The 16674-nt window shown below is 41.8% G+C and overlaps 1 pseudogene; it reads left to right on the top strand.

Moving 5' to 3' along the window:
• Positions 1-8443: 8443 nt before the first annotated feature.
• On the top strand, positions 8444-9755 carry LOC101638927 (annotated as a pseudogene).
• Positions 9756-16674: the final 6919 nt, after the last annotated feature.

Raw genomic sequence — 16674 nt, 5'->3', positions numbered from 1 at the left:
TGTCAGCAAGCAAAGCTGTATCATCTACATACCATGACAAGTTTGTAAGCCTTCCTCTAATCCGGATGCGGCATTCTTCTTCATATAATTCATTCCTCTGATTATTTGCTAGGCACATAGATTTGTGGTAGTTTCATAATTTCCTGTCAACTTGCTGAGGGGTGGAGTCTAGCCTGTCAATCAAGTCGCAGTTGTATGACCTCATTTAGAGAGGCTAGAGAGATAAATATCACACTGGAGGCCAGACACACACTCTCTGTCTTTGGCTTCCTGTTGACAAGCCACATGGAGCTACACTGATTGAAGCAGAACCCTGGAGCTGGAGGAGCCATGTGGAGACCCATGTCAGCATTGAGATGTTTTCACCGCCACTGGATCCACAAAACTTTCCACCCATTGGCTTGTGATCTTCTGCATTTTACGTCATTGCATGTGGTATGTGAGTGTGAAGAAGAATTTATAGACTGATATCAGACATATGGGCTAATATTAGACTTGTGGACTTGAACAGGACTGGGCAGGGATGTTTTCTTAATATACAATTACTTTTTTATGTAAAGTTCTCTATTACATACATATTAGTGTCTCTGGACTTGTTCCTCTAGTCCACCCAGATTAATACAAGATTGAAGAAGTGGGATGATAGGATGCAGTTCTGACACACACCATCCTTGACTTTCAACCATGTAGTATTCTGTCCCCACAACTGCCTCTTACTCCATGTACAGGTTCTGCACGAACACAAGGAAGTGTCTTGGAATTCCAATTTTTCTCAAAGGTAGCCATAGTTTGATATGGATCCACAGAATCACATGCTTGGGCACAGTCAATAAAATACAAGCAAGCATCTTCTGGTATTCCCTGCTTTCAGACAAAATGCATCTGACATCAGCAAAGCTATCCCTTGTTTTATGCCCTCTGCTTGTCTGAACCTTGTCTGAATCTCTAGTAGCTCTCTGTCAATGTACAGATGCAACAGCCATTTATAATATAGATCTGTTTATTGTCTGGCTGAAAAATTGAGTCATGTGGACGAGTTCAGGTCCAGGTCTGAAGTGTAACCAATGTCCTTATCTTGGGGGTTCTACCAGTGTCTTACCATCCAGTCAGACTTGTCATTTTTCTCCCACTCTATTCAGGCACTTCTAATGTGATCCATTTCCAAGATGTTGGTAGTGGTAGCGGGTCACCATCTAGTTCCTTGGCTCTCAGGCTACGGTTCATGTGACATACTGATCCTTAGGACTAATTGTTTCCATGCCTCCAATTTTCTTCACTCTTCTTTGTACCAGGCAGGGAGAGACAAATAGCTCTATAGACTGCCATTCACAAATCTTTAAGATCCCAGCTGTTAGCTGCCAAAATGGGATTTTGGACATTTTCTTTGTGGGCTATGTTATGCCATATGGTCCTGAGCCCCAGACCGAGTGACTCATTCCCTCGAGGTGCTTGGTTATGGATAAGGCATTTAAATAACTTCACCTACTTTAAGCTCTATGACATCCATGTATATATCTACAACACATGTAAATACATATGCAGAAACATCCACTGCCCAACATACATATACCTGTGGGAATGGTCTCATTGTCTGTCCATATCTGCTCCACATTAGTGTTTAGCACTGTATCTGTTCACAGATTCTTGTTATTATTGTAATGGCAATATGGTGGATATAGTAGTATTTGTGTCTGTTGCTTGTAACCCACTGTCTTTCTTTTCCCTCATTGTGTGATAAACTCCTTCTTACTGTATCTTACCTCCCCTTAGACTCACGTTATTATGTACCTACCTTTTAGTTAATGACTCTCCCTTCACTCCCACCGTTGGTCACCATGAAAGAATGTTTCTTTTTGTGTGAAATTGTTTTCTTGACTTTTTAAAATAGTGATCTCATACAAGAGTTGACATTTTGTCACAAACAAATTTCATTCAGCATGCTATCCTCCAGGGTCATCCACGTTATGAGGTGTTTCATAGAGTCACGGTTACTTTTGTTACCTTTGCATAGTATTCCAATGTGTGCATGTACGATAGTTTCTTTTTCCGCTCAGCCTCTGACGAGCATGAGGGTGTTCCCTTACTTCTGCTACTGTGAACAGAGTTTGGATGAACATGTTGAGCATATATCTATTCTTGTCTGAGCTCTTAACTGTCTGGGAGACATACGTCATACTTTGGGCATGTCCCGCTCCCTTGAAAAGGACACCATGTTTGGTAAAGCAGAGGGTCAGTGACAAAAAGGGACAAGGCCCACAGGATGGATCGACACAGCTGCTTCCACAATGAGCTCATACAATAAATGGGAGGATAGATCCAGACCATGCAATGTTTGTTTCACACAGAGGCAGGGTGTGTCGGGGCTGATTCAATGGCATCTACTAATAACAACAGCAAGTAGGACTCCTGCACCCAAAAGCATTTTATATAACACTTTCAAGGAAGCCTCATACCTGTTTTCACAGTGTCATTTCACAATACCATCAGCAGGGCATGAGGGTTCCAGTCTCTCCCTCCCTCACCAGCATCCGTGGTTTTCTGGTTTTTGAACTTTCCCATCCATGCTGATATGAAATGATATCTCAAGATCGTTTAGTTTTCAGCTCTCGGAGCCGTGGTGGTGCAGTGGTTATGCACTGAGCTGGAGAGAGACGGAGCTTCTGCTCCCTAAACAGGCACAGTCTTGGACCCTCACACGGACAGTTCCGCCCTGTCCCATCCGGTCACTCCCTACAAGTCGGCATCAACTCAGTGGCAATGGGTGTGTTTTTGCTTCGCTGTTGTTGGTTAGTGGCTAATGGTCATGATTTCTACATATGCTTGTTGGCAGCATGAAAGTATTTGTTGAAGTGTCTATCCACATCCTCTGCCCATTTTTAAATTGGATCAATTGTCACTTTCTAGTTGAGGTGTGAGAGTTTTCTATAAAGTTTAAAGATTAGCCCCTGGCCCAAATGTCCTTACCCATTTCTTTCCCCAGTGAGAGGGATATCTTTTTCTTCCTTAGGTGAAATCCTTCGATGCCCATGAGCACCTAATTTTCAGGCGTCCTTCTGCTCTTTAAATGGCTTTTAAAAAAATTTCTGGGCTGCTTTAAACATTCTCTCTTTGTCTTTGATTTTGGAAAGCTGGATTATGAGATGTTCTCGGCGATTTTCTTTTGGGGTTCATTCGCTTGTTCTTCATTCAGCTTCCTGAATGCATATATTCTTATCATTCATGATTTTAGAAATATTGTCTTGCAATAAATCTTCATCCTTTTCTTTATCTATTTTGTTGTTTTGGGTTGGGTTGGGTTTTTTGTTTGTTTCTTTCTTTCTTCTTATTCTGGAATCCTGATCGTATCTACATCTCTGGTGATGTCCCACATGTGTTTAGACATTTTTCTCCCTTTGCCCCAGGCTCTTGGTTTTGTTGTTCATTCTTTTGTCTCCCTGTCCCTCCTGCAAATCAGTATTGAGATATTTAAGTCTTTTAAATTCTGTCTTCCATTGATGCAATTCTACTGCTTTGCTCTTTCAATAGGTTATCTGTCTTTCAAATTATAGTGTTAATCTTCTGGGTATCTATTTTCTGGTTTTGTATGGTTTCTGCTTTCTCATTTATGTTATCAGTTTGTTCTTGAAGTGTTTTCCTGAATTCTTCTGGTGTTTGCCTTGATTTTGTCTGCACCTTCCCCAATCTTTCAATCTGTTAGAGGTATCAAAATATAATTCTGAATCCCTTACCATTTAGTTCCAATGCCAATTGCTCATGAGTAATGTTTTCTGGTTCTATAATTTGTTCAATTGTTTGAATAATTGTATCTTCTTTCTTGGTGTGAACTAAGGTTGTCTTTGTCTCTGAGACATTGTGGTGGTATTACGTATGTATTTAATGTGCGATAGTATGTTGGTGAGTTTTGCTCAGATTTGGGGTGTTCTGTCATTGGTTGCCTTAGTTTGATGGCACTCTGGTGATGTAGCAGGTTTCATGTTGACCTTCTAACCACAAAGTCAGCAGTTTAAAACCACCAGTCACTTAACAGAAGAAAGATGAGACTTTTTAGTCGCATAAGGGATTACAGTCTGAGAAACCACAAGGGCAGATCTACTCTAACTTATATGGTCACTGTGTGAGAAAGAGACTGTAGTTTGTTTTGATGTGTCCACACTAGCTGGGTAAGCGTGATACTCTCGATGGTGTGTAGGCACTCGCCCTGTCTCCTGAAGGGACTGATAGAGGATGGGTGTATGTTTGCAGTCCTTGGGTCTCTGTTCATATAGATCTGTTGATCTGGGTTGAGCTGATTTTGACCATTGTCTGTTACTGGGTAGGTGATGCAGGAATCGTGGGCCTCGCCCAGTGTTTGGGGCTGCAGGAGATATTGGTGTGGCTGACCACTATAAGATTGATGTCTCTCATCAACTGCAACAACAGGAACAAAATAAATTTTAAAACAATTAAAATCAGAGAAAGAATAATATCTTTTTAATTGAGAGGAAAAATATAAATAAAGCCCAGATAGATATAGATATAGATATATAGAGAGAGATTATATATTAAAAACTCTGAAAATGAAAGAAGATAATCAAGGGAAAGAAAAGACAAAAAAACAACAGTAAAAAGAAAACTTAGGGAAGGGATAAAAGGAAAGAAAATGAAAGAAAGCATGGTAAAAATTTAGAAAGGGGCAAAAATAAGGTAAGGGAAAAATAGAAAAGAAATAAAAGGAAAATTTTTAACAGCAAAATGAAGAAGAGAAAAAAGAGGAGGGCTCACAGGGCCAGGCCCCCAGGTAGGCTCCTGCTGGTGGAGATCGTGGGATCCAGAGCACGGAGTGGACATCAGCACATTCTGTCATCAAGGGACCACAGGAATGGGTAAGCAGGAGTTCCTGCGGGTCCCAAAGGCAGCTAGAGGCAAGAAATTGGGTTTGACATTGCATACTCTGTTTGCCAGAGGAGGTTGTACATCGATGTATGATTGGGCATAGGATGTGAGCACCTCCAAATGCAGGGGGTGGTGTGTAAGCTGCATCAGATCAAGGCGGGTAGGCCTCCAACCTCCAACAGAGGAGGGACTCTGCAGGGGAAATATACCAGCTGTTCGCTGCATGGAGGTACTATCTGGCCATGCCCTGGTCACTGGGAATATAGGAATAATAAGGGGGATCTCTCATATCTGGGTCACCAACAAGCAGTGTGGCAATGATGCAGTGCTTGCAGAATGGAGCCTCCATTTTTATTAATATATTAATATTTTCACTCTACATAGATTTCTATATTGACTTTTTCTGCTTTTATTCCTTTGAAAATGTCCTTCTACTGGTTTTGACCTTCTCTTGTTTGCAATTTTATAAATCACCCTGTCCACCTCCAATTTGGCCTCCCCATGCTCTTTGGGGTCCCAGCTCCCTTCTGCCATTTGGTGTGTGTCCCCTCTGAGGTCAGTGGTCTCAGTGCACAGCCCATGGAAGGCCTTCTCCAGACACACCCTCTTTCTCCTGGCACCTCAAGAACCAGAGTGTACGGTGCCCATCCTGAGAGCAACCAGTTCCCCCACCGAACACCAGTACCAGCAAGGTCAGTCCCAGACTGGGCAGGAAAGGCAACCACTGGGACAGCAATCCAGCATAGGGAGGCATGCGGGCGGAGCAGCCAGCCAGTGGGCAGGGAAAGATCTCCCAAAGCCTGCAAGCGTAGGTTTGGCTGCCACCCTCAGCCAGCTCATCGTTTATATACTCCCACCTTATGCAAATCTTTAATTAGTTTTCTTGGTGAATGTTATGTGGAATTAATTAATATTGTGGGATTTTTTTGTTGTTTATAATTTTCTTCAAATAAGGAAAAAACGCAGCTGTTATTATGTTTTTGCCTGTCCTCTTCCTCTTAGGACCGTTGAAATGTTAAATATCTCAGTATTGCTCCCTAAGTACTGAAGCACTCTTAATTTTTAGTTTTTCACGTTCTTCTCTCTCTGCTTCCTTTTCTATTGCTCTTTGACTTTCAGTTCAGCAATTGTTTCTTCTAAAGGATCTAATCTTTATTTAAATTCATCTAGAAATGTTGCACTGCACACTTTTTGGGCGCACCAGGCTCTGAGACTTCTCTCTCCCTGTGCTATGGCCCAGGAACTACGTCCAGCAAAACATCAAAGAGATCATCGGCCTAACTTCATATGTTTCTCTTTTCTCAGGGCTCACGGTTCTGCACGGCCTCTAGCCAAGCATCTGAAAACAGCATTTTGTGTATTTCCCCTATGTTCTAGTAGAGTATAGTGCAAAGGGAAGTCTGTGTCTCTTTCATGACCAGAGGTTTCATGAAATCTCATCCTGGGTAATTTGTAAAAAAATAATAAAATAGGGAGTGTGTATAGGTTTCTTGGACTTATTTTACTCTTTATGAGTTATTACTGTACTTCCCAATAGTGTTTTAAGTGAGTCATAATTCATGGGAATTTTGGAAATGAGAAATCTCTAACTTAAATTGGTATCTAATGGCCAAGAGACAAATTGCATGCATATTACGTGAGAAGGAAAATCTTACATTAAGTCAGAATAATTTGAATCTAGTTGATCCAGGATAAACAATGGGTAATATTACATTGTGCTTCATTTATCAGAAAATCTGATTTGGTTATAAAGAAATAATTCTTGCTTGTTCTCCAGTTACAACATTAATATTGGGCATCCGAAGTATGATCCAATATTAGAATTGGGGGGAAGGCTTACATTGTACAGCTTTGGAAAAAAGAGTCAGGGAAATTAAATAAGTTGGATTCACCCAAAGACACACAGCTTGCTATTGGCAGAGGGGTGATCCTGGATTCCGAGTTGAAGGTATGAGATTATGATTACTCCCTCGCTCAGAATTCAGAGTGTGCACAAATGGATGGTGCTATAAAATGGATCGGTATACGTGAATAGAATGCTACCTTTCTAAATACTAGACTTCTTTTAAAATTATACCTATACTATGTAATCTTTAAATGGGTAATTAAGCAAATACTAGAGAACTTCTACTGCATATTACTTTTTTATAGCCAATTACTGCTTTTATAAAAACTTAACAGTCACATTTTTGTCTAAGTGAAGTGGGAAAGAGATAGATCTTTCTGAAACCATTTGTTCCTCTAGCCCTATATTGGATTATATCGAATTGAAATCTTAGAAAATAGTAATAATCTGAGATTTTGTAAAGAATTGCATTCTTTATCAGAAATAGAGAGACCTTATAAAATATCTGATCCTCTCAAGAAATCTCTTAGGCTTTTGTTTTTACAATCTTACTTAGCCAGCATTTAAGCAAATAATTCATTATTTGACTAAGTTGTCTACACATGTGAATTGAATCTTCAGGTGAGCATGTGTGAGAGAGATTAAATAATGTCCTGAGTGATGTTCAAACATCTTGGAATTAACGATTACAAAAGAAGCTTATAATTCTCTTTGCTTACTGCTAACACTGTATTTTTTCACGTTCTTGAAAAATGGGCCTTGACTTCATAAAAGAGAAGGTACTCCATTAGTATAAGCTAAAAAGTAACTCAACCATTCCAAGCCACAAACAGCTTCCCACAAGCGTTACCAATGCTTTAGTTTAGTCTCCTTCTGGCTCAACGTTAACCACCTGAGGCAAAACATATTAGTCAAAGTGAGTTAAATCAGTTGGAAAAAAGTAAACTGTTGAGCTCAAAGGGAGTGTGTTTCCCGACATGTGTTTATACATTTTAAGTAACAGGTGACTGCTGGGTAACTACTACATGCTTCTGAGTTGGGCTACAATGCGCATGGTTGGAAGTTTGAAACCACCAGCAGCTCTGTGGAAGAAAGACTGGGCTTTCAACTCCTGTAAAACCATTACAGTCTCTGAAACCCATAGGAGGTTGCTTTGAGTCCGCATTGAGTTTGGTTTGGTTCTTACTATATGCTAATGAGTCCCCTGGTGGTACAGATAACGCATTGGCCAAAAGTTTGGGGTGGCGGGGCGTTCAGCCCTCTCTGGAATGCCTTGGAAGAAAGGCCTGGCAAGACTCTGAAAAACAAAACAAAACAAAATAAAGCAGAAAACCTTGTGGAGCAGACCATGCGTGGGTGATGGAGCAATGGAAGAGTTGCTCTCCCAGCTCCTCCTGAGCCCCAGACCCAGGTACTCAAGAGGAAAGAGTTCCTGCCGCACTTCCATTTGAGAACCTACCTGGATGGCTGCAACCCCAAGCCCTCAGGAAGCCCTGGGACCATGGCCCCGAAGCACCCTGGATAAAGAGCTTAGTGTGGAGCCTAAAGCAGGGGCTGTGCTTCCCTCATATGACCCTCTGTGGATCCTGACATAAGCAAGTTCCCTATCAGGGCCAGGGACTCAGAGGGCACTGCTCTTAAGGGGACGCACTACCTCCCAGAGCAATCAGCTCCTAAGTACACACAGACTCCCTACAAGCACAGCCCTCTAATCAGATCCAAATCATGGTCATCCAAGGAGAGGACCCTGGTCAGACTATATTATCTTCAGAAGTGTCAGGTGTGAACCAGGAACTTGCAAAGGAGGATGAGGCTGGATACCAGAAGGATGGGAATCCTTTTCTTTCCATCCCGGCTACTTGAAACTGCCAAGGAACCTCTAGAATCCCTGAAGGTCTTTGCTCTGAGTGGGGAGATAGCCCTTCTGCCAACTTTTGTCACCATCATACTGTTCCAGCCTTGGGAGAAGATGAAGAGTTGGAAGAAGACTATGATGAGGAGCCAAGTCGTAAGTTCAGTGATTTTTCACATGGGCCGAGGGAAAGGAAACCTCCACTCTGAAGACAGCAGCACCGCTCTCCAACAAAAGGGGACACTCAAAAGGCAAATACCCTCAATCCCCTGGATGTCACAGGCACATGTAGAGGAGGCCTGTGACTGTGGAGACAGAGGAACCATGTCAGCTTGGATAAGTCAGATTCTGGTGGCTGCATGGACTGCTGGTCTTAGTAGGAGAGTATCTGGAGCTTGTTGGCATCTCATATGCATACTGGCAAAGATCTGCTCCTCTCTCGAATCTGGGCGGGAGTCTGGGCTGTGAAGCTGGGGCATTGGGTGCAGGTGATGTACCAGTTTCTGAATCAGGGGGGTTGCACTGGAGTAGGGGTGCTCACCTGTTTTCTTAAGCTATTGGGTGTGTGCTTTGCTGCTTTTAGCTATGGGCTTTTTGCAGTTTGTCTGGCAGTTTCTAGTAGGGCTGGATGACCAATTAGATGGAAAAGGTAAGGCTACTTGGCTTTTTTCTCAGCTAGATTCTCCTACCTAGCAGCATTGCCTGACTGCTGAGAACTAGCAGGCTATGGTAGCAGCTGTTAAGAGTGGTTCAGTGGAGTTGGCTGGAGTTGCCTTTGGTCAAGCAGAGGATTAACAGACAGGGGCTGCTTGACTCCCTGCTTGAAGAGGAAGTGGCTTGATGATAGACCATGGCTAAGCTTTGAGGATGAGCTAAACCATGTCCATGCTGGCGCTGAAACCACAGCATCAGCTGTTGAACTGAAAAAGGTCTATAGGCAGCTAGCAGTGATAATTCTTCCTAACAAAAATCATCCTCCCCACGCTGAGGAGGCCTTCACAGTTTGCAGGCAGCTGGGACATTGTCAGTAGCCCTGAAAGGTGGACAGAAGATGAGATGAAACAAATGGCAGGGAAGTAGCTGAGACAGTCAGTGAAGCAATTTGTGTCCAAGCCGAAAGAAGACCTGTACATCTTTACATCTCATTTTATATTCCTTCTCCTTATCAATAGACTTGAAAATTAATATTCTTTGCACTTTATGACTAAAGAAACTAAGGCACATCGATCATGGGTAATGGAACCAACATTGTATAATTGGCAAATAGAACTGTGGATTCTATTTGTGTGTGTGCCTACCTACAAAACCTGACTTTTCAGCCGGCTCTCATTCAACAACCAACAACAATTCACTGCCATTGAGTCGATGCAGACTTGTAGCGATGTGATAGGACAGGGCAATAGCGACTATTGACAGAACATTCACCAGTGTCAGTCAGTCATTGTACGAAGCACTTTATACATAGCGTGTAATTTAATCCTCACTGTGAGGATCGTTGTTAATCATTGTATGAACAATGTTATTATCCCTATTGTACAGATAAGAAAATTGAGGCTCGCCAAAGCTAAGGCCAAGGTCATCCAGAAAGAAAGTAGTGGAGGGCACGTGTAACCACATCCATCTGGCACTTGGTCTATTGCTTTCCATCATATCACATTGTTGAAAAGGAACATAATGGTGTTTCAATCCAATATTTCACACCAATATAACAAGTTCTTTGACAGACTCTGATGAAAGATCGTTGTTCTATCCTCTATTTGAACATTTTCAGTAATAGTGTGCTCACTACTCCAAGAACTGTTCCATTTCCCAATTGGACACTGTCGTACTAAGAAATGTTCTTGTTCTGAATCAAAATCGGCCCTCCTTTAGACGTAGCTGGCTAGTTTTGTTTTTGGTGGGGTTTTTTGTCATTTTGTCCCAAAGAGCCGTAAATACTTTTCTACTCCCTCTCACAGTTCTTCAAGACTCTGATTCATTTTCAACTATTTGATGTGCACTTACTATATTCTAGGCAGCCGGCGAGGTGCAGGGTGAGTACCAGAAACACACTCCTTTACAGTTTAGTGGCTGAGGTGGACAGTGGTAACATTATTACACAAAACTGATACATAGGCGTAAAATGTGGTCTCAATAAGGAAAAGTCAAGGAGATGATTAAAGCGTCTGTTGTGCGGGCTTACTCTAACTCAGAGAGAACGATGGGGCTGCCTGACACCATGGAGGTTTAGTCTTGAAAGCCTATACAGAGTCACTGCGAGCGTCAGCTTGATGACAGTAGAGTTCTCTGTTTGGGTTTCAGTCTAGTTTGAGGTGAGATGGGTGTCTGAAAAGCTTTTCTAAAAAGTGGATTTTTTTGGTTTGTTCCTTTGTTTCAGCCCCCTTCCCCAAAAAAGTGAATATAAAATAAAATGGGTAGGAATCAATACGGCAAGGATGTTTACGGAACACAAGCCCTGAGACCGGAGATTTGGTGGAGAGCAGGATGGACATAATTGTAAGGGTTTTTGGGGCGCAAAGCAGAATTAAAGATCCAATTGGTAAAGTTTTAGAAGCAGGCTTTATTGAGAAGCTTGCGGACGGGTTCAATAACTCACGTATTGAGCTAATGAAACCGCGCGAGGGGAATTTCTGGCTGCGTTTTTATATCCCCTGGTGGCAGGCACAGCTGCATACAGGGACTTCAAAGGGAAGCACTCATTAATTTTATCTATAGGTCCGGGATGGGTGGAATAAACACATCTTCAAGGGATATAGGGAAGTGGTCATTAATCTTATCTATAGGTACCGGGGCAGGTGAAGTAAACATATCTTCAAAGAACATTCTTTCTCAGGGATATCTGGTTCTCAGAACTGGTGATTTTCAGTGAGGGGAGGGGAGGCCGATGTGAGGGAGGCCCATGAGAGGTGAGCTCTGAGAACCAAGAAGGTGCCGGATTCAAAATGGAGTCCCTTGTGCCAAGACCAGGCATAAATCACTGAAGACCTCTCACCATAAAAGGAAGGCAGTGTGACTGGAGTCAGAACGCTCCCGAGCAGATCCATTCAGACAAGGGTAAAGCATGCACAAGAGTTAATTCATACTATGTAATAATTCTGCTCTTCATCTTAATAAAGCTAGGAAGTCCTTGGAGGATTTATATAGCAGGTAAGCCTAGCATGGTTGATTTTGAATTGTCCCCCTACCTTTTAGTGACATCTCACGTTCTTCATGAGGTCCTCGATGTTATCCCACAGCTCGTCTCCTCTTGAGTCATCTTGAGTGTGCAATGTATCTATTCTTGAGATGGTCTCTAAGTTCAGGTGGGAAATACTGATGCTCAAAGGAACCCTGGTGGCACTGCTGGTTATGCATTGAGTTGCTAACCTCAAGGTCAGTAGTTCAAATCCCCCAGCCACTCCACAGGAGAAAAGTGAGGCTATTTGCCCCAGTAATGTCTCAGAAACCCTATCAACTCCATGTCAATGATTGTATATTCAAGACCATATTTTGGATCTCATGGACTTGTTTTAGTTTTCTTTAGCTTTAACTTGAACAAGTCACCTTTGTCCTTGTTCTGACTAGGATATTGATCTCCCAGGATAAATTCCAGGACATCTCTTTACACAAATGTAGTCAATTTGACTTTGGGGACATCCCACCAGAAGGGAACCTTCCTTAGAGAAGGACATCACTCTATGTAAAGCAAAGGCTCATCAAAAAGAGGAAAATCCTCAACAAAATAGATTGATGCGATGGCTGTACCAGTGGTTTCCAATACAATGACAATTGTAAGGATAGTGCAGGACTGGGCAGTTTCTCATTCTCTTATATTGGTGCTAAGAGTAAGAAACAAAGTGATAGCATTTAACACCAACAACCGAAGCTCAGACTCATGAAAAACCAAGAAAGTCTGAAGAGGCATTATAGCTTAAAGAAGCCTAATGATACTGTTCGCTAAATATGTGGCCTTTAGAACCCTAGGGCAGAAAAGGACGTCAGAAGAAATATTAATAAAGGTAAACGATAGTTAATAAGTATATATCAATATTAGTATATTAATCATGATAAATGCACAGTACTACTAGAAAATGTTAATGGGAACTGAGTTGAGATATATGGGAACTCTTTCTGATATCTTCGCAACTTTTATATAAAGGCCAAATTATTTGAAAGTAAGATTTGTGTTAAGATTCTAGGTTAAATTCAGAAACCTAGCCTATACTACAGTAGAACCAGAATAAATACCAAGTCTGTCTAACCTTGTTTTAAAATATTTCCATCTACTGCATATTTCACTATAAAGAAGATATCAATTTGTATCTCAGTCTTGTCAACCTCCTGAGAAATCTCAACTCTCCTTTAAATATTCCTTATGATATGCCCTATTCTCACAGTTCATTAATGTACTAAACTTTATAGACCTTCTTCTTCACTTTATGCTGGCAATTCACTATTAAACCAAACCAAACCAAAAGAAAAAAAATGCTTGCTGTAAATGTTTCCAAAATCCTCTCCTCCCATTTTTCCTACTTTCTGAGCCCATACTTTGCTGCCATGTTAAACTCCTACCTCATGCCACTTCTCCACCATCTCAATCAATCAAACTCCACTCTTACTATGTGCCCTTTAAGAACTTGTCTGGGCCCCAAGACTCACTATTTTCAGCACATATTCACCATCAACCCAGATTGACTTGCATCCATAGCTCTCCTCCTCCATTTTTCCTAACTTCCGGTCAGCTGATGTTATGCCGCTCCTAGCAGTGTCAGAGCTAAAAGTCCAATGACTCAGTTGGCTGTTACTGTTTGGTGCCAACAAGTAGGTTCCAACCCACAGGGATTCTATGCACAGCAGAAGAGAATACTGCTCGGTCCACCCCATGTGCACACTTGTTCCTCTGCTTGAGCCATGGTTGTGGCCTTTGTGTCAATCCATCTTGTTGAGGGCCTTCCTCTCTTTTGCTGCTTCTCTCCTTTAAAAAAATATGTTTTTCTCCAGGGACTGGTCTCTCCTGACATGTCTAAAGTACACTAGACAGAATCTTGCCATCTTTTCTTCTAAGGAGCATTCTGGTTGTGCTTCTAAGATTTGTTGATTCTGTTGGAAGTGCCTGGTATTTTGAATATTCTTACCCAGCACCATCATTCAAATACACTTGACCAGCCTAAAGTAGCAATAGCCTAAGATCACTGGGTTTTTAATTAGCCATTAATAAATTTTCTTTATTTAAATATCATTGAACCTTAATGTTCTTAACAGCCCTCTTAATTCTTAGTCCACTTTATGAGCATCCCTAGTCCTATGCTTCTGCTTCTTCATTTTCTCATGTAGAATTCCATCCTGTTTCAAAAAATTGTGGTCTTCTCCCTATAACTCCCTCAGTCTCTCTCTTCCTGCCCTTACAAGAATATTCTTCCTCCCTCCCACTTCCTCCACCTGCTCATCTCCATCCACAGTAAAATTACCCAGAAGCTCTTTGCTGTCCCACATCTTGTGCATTTGCCTTTCCTTGCTCCTCAGCTATTTCCTTATCCTAAGAACAAGGTTTGCTCAAATGCCCTTCTGAATTCCAGGCAAGCATACTTATATTCGCCAGTTATAAATTATTGTGTTTTACAGGGAATTGTTTTGCTTTGTTTTCCCAGAATGTGTATCCATTTAAGGAAAAAAAAATTAAAGATAATAAAAGGTATAGTGGCCGTGAAACTATGGTAACCACTGGCAGTATGCCCTTTGGGTTCCTCTCCGTGTTTATGTTCCACTGTTCTCTAATTTACCTCTCCTTTCTCCATTCTGCTAGAGCACCTGGGCAGGGACTCGGCTGCAGAAGTCATCTCATCCCGTCTTCCATCACGCTAGGTGGCTGACGTGTCGAACTTCCTCTTGAAGAAAGGTTCCATGTGTTTTGGGAACTACACTTAACCCACTGAAACACAAGTGCTCCTTTTGTAAGCCCCAGGTATTAATTAATCATCAGAGAAAGAACAAATTTCCTCTTCCTCTTTGTACCAATCTCACTATGAATTTTATAGTCTTAAAAATAATTTTAATACTCTATTCCTCAAAGTATTGAGGTCGTTACTATCTTGGTTAGAAAGAACAAAAAAATAAAGAACATAGCCCTAGGGCATGAATGACAGGGAAAATCCCCCCACAGTTCATTTGATATGCATTCTGTATGCTGCCAAGGTAGGTCCTCGAGAGCAGAGTCCTACTTTGATGTATGTTTTGTACAGTGCCCAGGTCAATGGGAATTCACGCTGAATAAATTGAGGGTGAAAGCAATGTGACTGATGCATATAGCAAGGAATGCGACTCTTATAATCTATTTTCAGCTCTAGAATTACATAGATAGCCTTTGGCCTGAAACATGGTGCTTTGAAAGTTAAACTCTTCAGTCTCTGAATCAACAATAATACCTGCACACCTAACTGGTTCCAAAGGGTTTTTTCGTAGGGTAATAGCCACAAAAGAACAAAGCACTGCTCTTTACTGATGGAGTAAATCAATAGCCCCGCGTTTCTAAGGGGTCTTATGAATGAGACGTCACTGAGTAGAATAAATCAATAGCCCAGCATTTCTGAGAGGCCTGTGTGAATATGAAAAAAACACACTCTGCTCAATCTCCTAGCTTTTTGCCCTCCAACTAGTTATTCTGGTCCCTCCTTAATTAGAACTACCAGGTTTTCATAGTTGCTTAATTAAATTGGAAGCATATCAATTCTGTGATGCCTTTAGGAAAGTGATTCCAATTATTGGGCCAATCTCTCAGTAAAAATTAAAGAGGCCAAACATTTTAATAGCATAGTTACAGGGAACAAAGGAGGAAGTAAGAGGTGCATATAATGAGTATTCTTGCTATACGTTAACTTGTACAGAAACTGTCCATAGGATTTGATTGAAAATCTTGAATACAATGCATAAGGAAATCCACAATCTAAGCTTAGTTAGCTAAGTAGCTATTAGGGATCAGCTGGGAATGGCACCACCTTGAAGGCTGGCATTGCCATTGTTAGACATTTGGCATTCAGAGCCTGCAATAGCTAGATCGGCCTTGAGAGGGAGCCCATCCTGTGAGTGTGGGCGCAGTCTTCATCTGTGCCCTTTGACTACTCTGCTATTGACTCCTGGTGCAATGCCAAGTAGGGCAGCTGAGGAAAGAAACTGGCTGGCATTACCTGAATCAATCATCTTGTCCACATGATCTTCTAATGATGCTTCTGAAATAGATGTTTTTTTAGATAGCTATCTATTGCTACATCTCTAACAATGTTTTCATGCTAACATAAGGTTTTCAGCACCTATTGGCTCCTAAGTGGGCAGCCAATTCCTTCTTTGTAGTCTGTTCTTAGTCTGGAGGCTCTGCCGAAACCTGTTCGGTTTGGGTGACCCTGTTGGCATTTGAAATGCCAGAGACATGGCTTCCAGCATCACAGCAACACGCAAGCCACCACAGCATGACAAACTGACAGACAAGCATGTGAAAGTTTGATATTGAATAAGGAAGACGGAAGAAGAATCAATGTGTTTGGATTTTGGTGCTGGCAAAGAATATTGAAAGTACCACGGACTGCCAAAAGGACCAACAAGTCTGTCTTGGAAAAAGTATGATCAGAGTGCTCCTTAGCGGCAAGGAGGATAAGATTTTAGTCTCAAGTACTTTGGACATGGCATCAAGAGAGACCAGTACTGGGAGACGGATATCAGGTTTGGTAAAGTGGAGGGGCAGCGAAAAAGAGGAAGGCCCTCATGAGATGAACTGACCCCGTGGCTGCAATAATCGGCTCACACACAGGAACAGTTCTGAGGATGGCGGAGGACCAGACAGTATTGTGCTCTGCTGTGCATAGGATCTTAATAGGTTAGAAACGTCTAGATGGCACCCAACCATAACAACATTGCTACATAGCATATTTCCCATAAACATCGCATATTTATGATCTCACCAGTTCTATACGCCAGGGATTAAGGCATTGCCTGGAGCCTGTGCTTCAAGTCATCTGAAAAGCCTCAACACCGTGCAAGTACTGGAGCAGCATCTACTGGGGAGGATTTGTTTCTAATCTCAGGTGCTTATTGGTTGGACTCAGTTCTGTGCAGGCTGTTGGACTAACAGCCTCAA

Source organism: Echinops telfairi, unplaced genomic scaffold (genome assembly GCF_000313985.2).
Source record: "Echinops telfairi isolate 266 unplaced genomic scaffold, ASM31398v2 ScPeMD7_1713;HRSCAF=2227, whole genome shotgun sequence".
Taxonomy (NCBI): domain Eukaryota; kingdom Metazoa; phylum Chordata; class Mammalia; order Afrosoricida; family Tenrecidae; genus Echinops; species Echinops telfairi.
Note: the sequence above shows the minus strand (reverse complement) of the source record. Positions and strands in the feature narration are given on the sequence as shown.